Source organism: Solea senegalensis, unplaced genomic scaffold (genome assembly GCF_019176455.1).
Source record: "Solea senegalensis isolate Sse05_10M unplaced genomic scaffold, IFAPA_SoseM_1 scf7180000017045, whole genome shotgun sequence".
In the NCBI taxonomy this organism is placed as follows: domain Eukaryota; kingdom Metazoa; phylum Chordata; class Actinopteri; order Pleuronectiformes; family Soleidae; genus Solea; species Solea senegalensis.
Genome location: NW_025322216.1, coordinates 1 through 7,510, shown reverse-complemented (window position 1 = coordinate 7,510; position 7,510 = coordinate 1). Strand labels below are relative to the sequence as shown.

Below are 7,510 nucleotides of genomic sequence, written 5' to 3'. Positions count from 1 at the left end.
AATTTGCAGGGGGCAACACAGCCGGAGTGCAATGGCTGAGCCTCTCCCTGGGTGAACCGCCTGCTTGATCATGGTATCTCCCCTGCCAGGTAAGTATGAGGTGTACTCGCCAAACACCGGGTGGCTCTTGCCAGACACAGCTCTTTGGCTGATGGTGCTGGAAATGAATAATCCCAGAGGCCACTGCCTTGACTCAGTTGCTCGTTAATGCTGTGCTATGTTCACCTTCAACCTCCAGCACACATTGGAGAGGAAACACTCGACCTTTTTTACTGGCATACCTGGCTGTCGTTTCCTATAGATTCAGCAACAACTGGACATGACGGCACCAACAGCCGCTTGCCCATCTCGGTGTCGCTTCCCGATACTGGACTAGAGTGTAGCATGTGGTGGAGATAAAGGCTGAAGTGCAGTGTGTCCGAAAGGCTGACTTTTGAGCCCCGCCACGCGCAGGGGGCCTTGCCCAGTCCATAAAAGCAGTCTGTGTCCCCAACCCCCCGGCTTACGGCCATACCACCCTGAGCACGCCCGATCTCGTCTGATCTCGGAAGCTAAGCAAGGTCGGGCCGGGTTAGTACTTGGATGGGAGACCGCCTGGGAATACCAGGTGCTGTAAGCTTTTACGCCGCTGCTGCTTCCTTACAAGAAACATGGGCTCGCAATTAAATTGACGCATTGCAAGCACGGGTTGATGTCTTTTCTACCAGCTTCGTGCTTTGCTTTCACAGAAAAGAGAATGGTGCACCGCTCCTGGTGGCACTGCACAGGTCAATGCAAGGGAGTGGGCTATGAGCAAGCCCCAGTTTTCACCTCCCACTGCTCAAAAATGCATTTAATATTTAATCCCCATATAGAGGACATATCAGATATTAAACTGATAAGAACAGATACTACACTTGATCTTAGCCAAAAGGCCGAGAAGCGATGGCCCACAGGTGTCTGGGGCCAACCCAAGATCTTGGCACACAAGTCAGTTGTTGTGGTGCCATGTTTTTAAGGGCGCATAACAAAGGCTGCTGCTGCTGATCACCTCCGCCCCAAGGTTGACCTAAGTGCACCTCTGAGCCTTGACAGACAGCTGCTTGACATTTGACACACTCAAAGGGCGCAGCCTTACAGCAAAGCCCACAAAAAAAAACTTAAACTCTTGAACGTCCCTCTCCACGGAAGTCTTTAATAAAAGGTGAAAGACTTGTGCATTTTGAAGAGAAACCAGAGTCAACGTAGCCCCTGTCCTGGAGAGCAGCCGAGGAGTCTATCCGCCGGAGTCACCACAGTCTCGGTCGGCCGGCCGGCCGGCAACCTTGGGACGGCCTTCCTTCAACGTTTTTGCTTAGTCGGCCAATAAACCGCCCAGATTTGACTGCATGTTTGGAAGCGCTTTCCTACTGTCGGTTGTGCGCTGCAGTTTTCTATCAGTCGCTGAGGCTGTGGCACATTCCTCGCTCACTGGCACACCTCCAACATTTAGTGGTAGACGTGAGTGCATGAGCAAAGCAGCTCCATGTCACACTGAGCAGTACAAACTGCCGGGCCATTTCCCACCTCATCCGGGCTTCTGAAATGGGGAGTTGCTCCTGGCATCACTTCAACATCAGGTCACTGCACGGAGTGAACAGAGCAAGCGCCAAAGTATTAACCCTTGGCATGATGGCCATGGATCCCTCTCCAACAATCGAGTTCTTCTACAAAGAGTTGGGAAAGGGAGCGGGACATTTGCTTTGAGCTAAAAGACAACACCCACAACCATCACGTTCCCAGCAACTTGGAAAGACTGGGGATGTTGCTCCGCAAGGACGTGAGAAGTTTGGAGATGGGCACACAACGTTGAACTTCGGGCGGCTGACCTTTGCTTACAACTACATCATCGGGGGAAAGCGCGGACGCAGCACCCCACTAGCAAAAATTATGCAGTCAAGACTCCCACGTTTGGGGAATTTGCAGGGGTCAACACAGCCGGAGTGCAATGGCTGAGCCTCGCCCTGGGTGAACCGCCTGCTTGATCATGGTATCTCCCCTGCCAGGTAAGTATGAGGTGTACTCCCCGCCAACCACCTGCAAGCCTCTGCTGCATGTTTCGCCGATGGTGCTGGAAATGAATAATCCCAGAGGCCAATGCCTTGACTCAGTTGCTCGGTAATGCGGTGCTATGTTCAACTTCAACCTCCAGCACACATTGGAGAGGAAACACTCGACCTTTTTTACTGGCATACCTGGCTGTCGTTTCCTATAGATTCAGCAACAACTGGACATGACGGCACCAACAGCCGCTTGCCCATCTCGGTGTCGCCTCCCGATACTGGACTAGAGTGTAGCATGTGGTGGAGATAAAGGCTGAAGTGCAGTGTGTCCGAAAGGCTGACTTTTGAGCCCCGCCACGCGCAGGGGGCCTTGCCCAGTCCATAAAAGCAGCCTGTGTCCCCAACCCCCCGGCTTACGGCCATACCACCCTGAGCACGCCCGATCTCGTCTGATCTCGGAAGCCGCTGGTGGGTCGGCCTGGTTACTTTCTGGATGGGAGACCGCCTGGGAATGGCCAGGTGCTGCAGCTTACACCGCTGCACGCCCACACTGCTGCTTCCTCACAAGAAACATGCCTCCACCCAGCAGGCCTTTGCCTAGTCCGGGCGAAAGGCACTCTCTGCCTCCAGCTCCTGCTTGATGCCATTCTCACTCCTGAGCACGCTCGGGACTGCCTGATTCGGAAGCAAGCAGGGTCAGCCGGCTAGTACTTGATGGGAGACCGCTTCAGAATACCAGGTGCTGTAAGCTTTTGCCGCCGCCGTTGCCTACAAGAAACAAGGCCGCAATTAAATTGACGCATGGCGCACGTTGATGTTCTTCCTGGTTTCAGCTTCGCTTTGCTTTTCACAGAAAGAGAATGAAAATGTTCCTGGTGGCACTGCAATACCAGGTCAATGCAAGGAGTGAAGAGAGCAAGCCCCAGTTTTCACCTCCCACTTCTAAAAAATGCATTTAATATTTAATCCCCATATAGAGGACATATCAGATATTAAACTGATAAGAACAGATACTACACTTGATCTTAGCCAAAAGGCCGAGAAGCGATGGCCCACAGGTGTCTGGGGCCAACCAAAGATCTTGGCCCACAAGTCAGTTGTTGTGGTGCCATGTTTTTAAGGGCGCGCATAACAAAGGCTGCTGCTGCTGATCACCTCCGCCCCAAGGTTGACCTAAGTGCACCTCTGAGCCCTGACAGACAGCTGCTTGACATTTGACACACTCAAAGGGCGCAGCCTTACAGCAAAGCCCACCAAAAATAACTTAAACTCTTGAACGTCCCTCTCCACTGAAGTCTTTAGTAAAAGGCTAAAGACTTGTGCATTTTGAAGAGAAACCAGAGTCAACGTAGCCCCTGTCCTGGAGAGCAGCCGAGGAGTCTATCCGCCGGAGTCACCACAGTCTCGGTCGGCCGGCCGGCCGGCCACCTTGGGCCGGCCTTCCTTCAACGTTTTTGCTTAGTCGGCCAATAAACCGCCCAGATTTGACTGCATGTTTGGAAGCGCTTTCCTACTGTCGGTTGTGCGCTGCAGTTTTCTATCAGTCGCTGAGGCTGTGGCACATTCCTCGCTCACTGGCACACCTCCAACATTTAGTGGTAGACGTGAGTGCATGAGCAAAGGAGCTCCGTGTCACACTGAGCAGTACAAACTGCCGGGCCATTTCCCACCTCATCCGGGCTTCTGAAATGGTGGGTTGCTCCTGGCATCACTTCAACATCAGGTCACTGCCGCGGAGTGAACCGAGCAGCGCCAGAGTAGTAACCCTTAGCGCGGTGGCCATGGATCCATCTCCATCGGTTTCTTCTACAAAGAGTTGGGAAAGGGAGCGTGACATTTGCTTTGAGCTGAAAGACAACACCCACAACCATCCCGTTCCCAGCAACTTGGAAAGACTGGGGATGTTGCTCCGCAAGGACGTGAGAAGTTTGGAGATGGGCACACAACGTTGAACTTCTGGCGGCTGACCTTTGCTTACAACGACATCATCGGGGGAAAGCGCGGACGCAGCACCCCACTAGCAAAAATTATGCAGTCAAGACTCCCACGTTTGGGGAATTTGCAGGGGTCAACACAGCCGGAGTGCAATGGCTGAGCCTCGCTCTGGGTGAACCGCCTTCTTGATCATGGTATCTCCCCTGCCAGGTAAGTATGAGGTGTACTCGCCAAACACCGGGTGGCTCTTGCCAGACACAGCTCTTTGGCTGATGGTGCTGGAAATGAATAATCCCAGAGGCCAATGCCTTGACTCAGTTGCTCGTTAATGCTGTGCTATGTTCAACTTCAACCTCCAGCACACATTGGAGAGGAAACACTCGACCTTTTTTACTGGCATACCTGGCTGTCGTTTCCTATAGATTCAGCAACAACTGGACATGACGGCACCAACAGCCGCTTGCCCATCTCGGTGTCGCTTCCCGATTCTGGACTAGAGTGTAGCATGTGGTGGAGATAAAGGCTGAAGTGCAGTGTGTCCGAAAGGCTGACTTTTGAGCCCCGCCACGCGCAGGGGGCCTTGCCCAGTCCATAAAAGCGGTCTGTGTCCCCAACCCCCCGGCTTACGGCCATACCACCCTGAGCACGCCCGATCTCGTCTGATCTCGGAAGCCAAGCAGGGTCGGGCCTGGTTAGTACTTGGATGGGAGACCGCCTGGGAATACCAGGTGCTGTAAGCTTTTACGCTGCGCTTTACACTGCTGCTTCCTTACAAACACCTTATGCCCTCCACGAGCAGGGGCGGCCTTTGCCTGAATCCGCAGGGGCACTCTCGCCCGGCTGGCCCCTCCGGCTTCGGCCATACCACCCTGAGCACGCCCGATCTGCGTCGTCACCGAGGCTGAAGTGCGGGCGGAGATTGGCTGCTGGATGGGAGACGCCTGGGAATACCAGGTGCTGTAAGCTACGCTGCTGCTGCTGCTTCACCACAAGAAACATGCCGCCAGTGCGGTGGCGCTTTGAGCGGGTTGATGTCTTTCTGGTTTTAAACAGCTTTGCTTTTCACAGAAAAAGAGAATGGTTTACATTCCTGGTGGCACTGCAATACCAGATTAATGCAAGGAGTAGAAGCAAGCCCCAGTTTTCACCTCCCACTGCTCAAAAGAAGTACGTTTAATATTTAATCCCCATATAGAGACATCAGATATTAAACTGGTAAGAACAGATGCCACACTTGATCTTAGCCAAAAGGCCGAGAAGCGATGGCCCACAGGTGTCTGGGGCCAACCCAAGATCTTGGCACACAAGTCAGTTGTTGTGGTGCCATGTTTTTAAGGGCGCATAACAAAGGCTGCTGCTGCTGATCACCTCCGCCCCAAGGTTGACCTAAGTGCACCTCTGAGCCTTGACAGACAGCTGCTTGACTTTTGACACACTCAAAGGGCGCAGCCTTACAGCAAAGCCCACCAAAAATAACTTAAACTCTTGAACGTCCCTCTCCACGGAAGTCTTTAGTAAAAGGCGAAAGACTTGTGCATTTTGAAGAGAAACCAGAGTCAACGTAGCCCCTGTCCTGGAGAGCGGCCGAGGAGTCTATCCGCCGGAGTCACCACAGTCTCGGTCGGCCGGCCGGCCGGCCACCTTGGGACGGCCTTCCTTCAACGTTTTTGCTTAGTCGGCCAATAAACCGCCCAGATTTGACTGCATGTTTGGAAGCGCTTTCCTACTGTCGGTTGTGCGCTGCAGTTTTCTATCAGTCGCTGAGGCTGTGGCACATTCCTTGCTCACTGGCACACCTCCAACATTTAGTGGTAGGCGTGAGTGCATGAGCAAAGCAGCTCCGTGTCACACTGAGCAGTACAAACTGCCGGGCCATTTCCCACCTCATCCGGGCTTCTGAAATGGTGAGTTGCTCCTGGCATCACTTCAACATCAGGTCACTGCACGGAGTGAACAGAGCAAGCGCCAAAGTATTAACCCTTTGCATGATGGCCATGGATCCATCTCCAACAATCGAGTTCTTCTACAAAGAGTTGGGAAAGGGAGCGTGACATTTGCTTTGAGCTAAAAGACAACACCCACAACCATCACGTTCCCAGCAACTTTGAAAGACTGGGGATGTTGCTCCGCAAGGACGTGAGAAGTTTGGAGATGGGCACACAACGTTGAACTTCGGGCGGCTGACCTTTGCTTACAACGACATCATCGGGGGAAAGCGCGGACGCAGCACCCCACTAGCAAAAATTATGCAGTCAAGACTCCCACGTTTGGGGAATTTGCAGGGGTCAACACAGCCGGAGTGCAATGGCTGAGCCTCGCCCTGCGTGAACCGCCTGCTTGATCATGGTATCTCCCCTGCCAGGTAAGTATGAGGTGTACTCGCCAAACACCGGGTGGCTCTTGCCAGACACAGCTCTTGGCTGATGGTGCTGGAAATGAATAATCCCAGAGGCCAATGCCTTGACTCAGTTGCTCGTTAATGCTGTGCTATGTTCAACTTCAACCTCCAGCACACATTGGAGAGGAAACACTCGACCTTTTTTACTGGCATACCTGGCTGTCGTTTCCTATAGATTCAGCAACAACTGGACATGACGGCACCAACAGCCGCTTGCCCATCTCGGTGTCGCTTCCCGATACTGGACTAGAGTGTAGCATGTGGTGGAGATAAAGGCTGAAGTGCAGTGTGTCCGAAAGGCTGACTTTTGAGCCCCGCCACGCGCAGGGGGCCTTGCCCAGTCCATAAAAGCAGTCTGTGTCCCCAACCCCCCGGCTTACGGCCATACCACCCTGAGCACGCCCGATCTCGTCTGATCTCGGAAGCCAAGCAGGGTCGGGCCTGGTTAGTACTTGGATGGGAGACCGCCTGGGAATACCAGGTGCTGTAGCTTTTACACCGCTGCACGCTTTTACACTGCTGCTTCCTTACAAGAAACATGCCCCTCCACGAGCAGGGGCCTTGCCTAGTCCATAAAGGCACTCTCTGGCGCCAGCCCCTCGGCTTACGGCCATACCACCCTGAGCACGCCCGATCTCGTCTGATCTCGGAAGCTAAGCAGGGTCGGGCCGGGTTAGTACTTGGATGGGAGACCGCCTGGGAATACCAGGTGCTGTAAGCTTTTACGCCGCTGCTGCTGCTGCTTCCTTACAAGAAACATGGGCTCGCAATTAAATTGACGCACAGGCACGGGTTGATGTCTTTCTGGTTTCAGCTTCGCTTTGCTTTTCACAGAAAAAAGAGAATGGTGCACCGTTCCTGGTGGCACTGCAATACCAGGTCAATGCAAGGAGTGAAGAGAGCAAGCCCCAGTTTTCACCTCCCACTGATCAAAAATGCATTTAATATTTAATCCCCATATAGCGGACATATCAGATATTAAACTGATAAGAACAGATACTACACTTGATCTTAGCCAAAAGGCCGAGAAGCGATGGCCCACAGGTGTCTGGGGCCAACCCAAGATCTTGGCACACAAGTCAGTTGTTGTGGTGCCATGTTTTTAAGGGCGCATAACCAAGGCTGCTGCTGCTGATCACCTCCGCCCCAAGGTTGA

General features: G+C 53.2%; 14 non-coding genes and 1 pseudogene across 14 annotated transcripts; 4 read left to right on the top strand and 11 right to left on the bottom strand.

The window, feature by feature from the left end:
• LOC122763780 lies at nt 1–97 on the bottom strand (annotated as a pseudogene; the record flags this gene model as incomplete).
• Nucleotides 98–500: 403 nt separating this feature from the next.
• On the top strand, nt 501–619 carry LOC122763789. Its single transcript, XR_006359384.1, has one exon. It is a non-coding gene; the product is annotated as a 5S ribosomal RNA (ribosomal RNA).
• Nucleotides 620–734: 115 nt separating this feature from the next.
• On the bottom strand, nt 735–926 carry LOC122763783. The gene has a single exon (XR_006359378.1). It is a non-coding gene; the product is annotated as a U2 spliceosomal RNA (small nuclear RNA).
• A 183-nt stretch (nt 927–1,109) lies between these two features.
• Nucleotides 1,110–1,221, bottom strand: LOC122763788. The gene has a single exon (XR_006359383.1). It is a non-coding gene; the product is annotated as a U5 spliceosomal RNA (small nuclear RNA).
• Nucleotides 1,222–1,868: 647 nt separating this feature from the next.
• LOC122763777 lies at nt 1,869–2,032 on the bottom strand. Its single transcript, XR_006359373.1, has one exon. It is a non-coding gene; the product is annotated as a U1 spliceosomal RNA (small nuclear RNA).
• Nucleotides 2,033–2,877: 845 nt separating this feature from the next.
• Nucleotides 2,878–3,070, bottom strand: LOC122763782. Its single transcript, XR_006359377.1, has one exon. It is a non-coding gene; the product is annotated as a U2 spliceosomal RNA (small nuclear RNA).
• Nucleotides 3,071–3,254: 184 nt separating this feature from the next.
• On the bottom strand, nt 3,255–3,367 carry LOC122763786. Its single transcript, XR_006359381.1, has one exon. It is a non-coding gene; the product is annotated as a U5 spliceosomal RNA (small nuclear RNA).
• Nucleotides 3,368–4,010: 643 nt separating this feature from the next.
• Nucleotides 4,011–4,174, bottom strand: LOC122763778. The gene has a single exon (XR_006359374.1). It is a non-coding gene; the product is annotated as a U1 spliceosomal RNA (small nuclear RNA).
• A 403-nt stretch (nt 4,175–4,577) lies between these two features.
• On the top strand, nt 4,578–4,696 carry LOC122763787. Its single transcript, XR_006359382.1, has one exon. It is a non-coding gene; the product is annotated as a 5S ribosomal RNA (ribosomal RNA).
• Nucleotides 4,697–5,032: 336 nt separating this feature from the next.
• Nucleotides 5,033–5,220, bottom strand: LOC122763784. Its single transcript, XR_006359379.1, has one exon. It is a non-coding gene; the product is annotated as a U2 spliceosomal RNA (small nuclear RNA).
• A 182-nt stretch (nt 5,221–5,402) lies between these two features.
• On the bottom strand, nt 5,403–5,515 carry LOC122763785. The gene has a single exon (XR_006359380.1). It is a non-coding gene; the product is annotated as a U5 spliceosomal RNA (small nuclear RNA).
• A 647-nt stretch (nt 5,516–6,162) lies between these two features.
• Nucleotides 6,163–6,326, bottom strand: LOC122763779. Its single transcript, XR_006359375.1, has one exon. It is a non-coding gene; the product is annotated as a U1 spliceosomal RNA (small nuclear RNA).
• Nucleotides 6,327–6,728: 402 nt separating this feature from the next.
• On the top strand, nt 6,729–6,847 carry LOC122763791. The gene has a single exon (XR_006359385.1). It is a non-coding gene; the product is annotated as a 5S ribosomal RNA (ribosomal RNA).
• A 109-nt stretch (nt 6,848–6,956) lies between these two features.
• LOC122763776 lies at nt 6,957–7,075 on the top strand. Its single transcript, XR_006359372.1, has one exon. It is a non-coding gene; the product is annotated as a 5S ribosomal RNA (ribosomal RNA).
• A 121-nt stretch (nt 7,076–7,196) lies between these two features.
• LOC122763781 lies at nt 7,197–7,389 on the bottom strand. Its single transcript, XR_006359376.1, has one exon. It is a non-coding gene; the product is annotated as a U2 spliceosomal RNA (small nuclear RNA).
• Nucleotides 7,390–7,510: the final 121 nt, after the last annotated feature.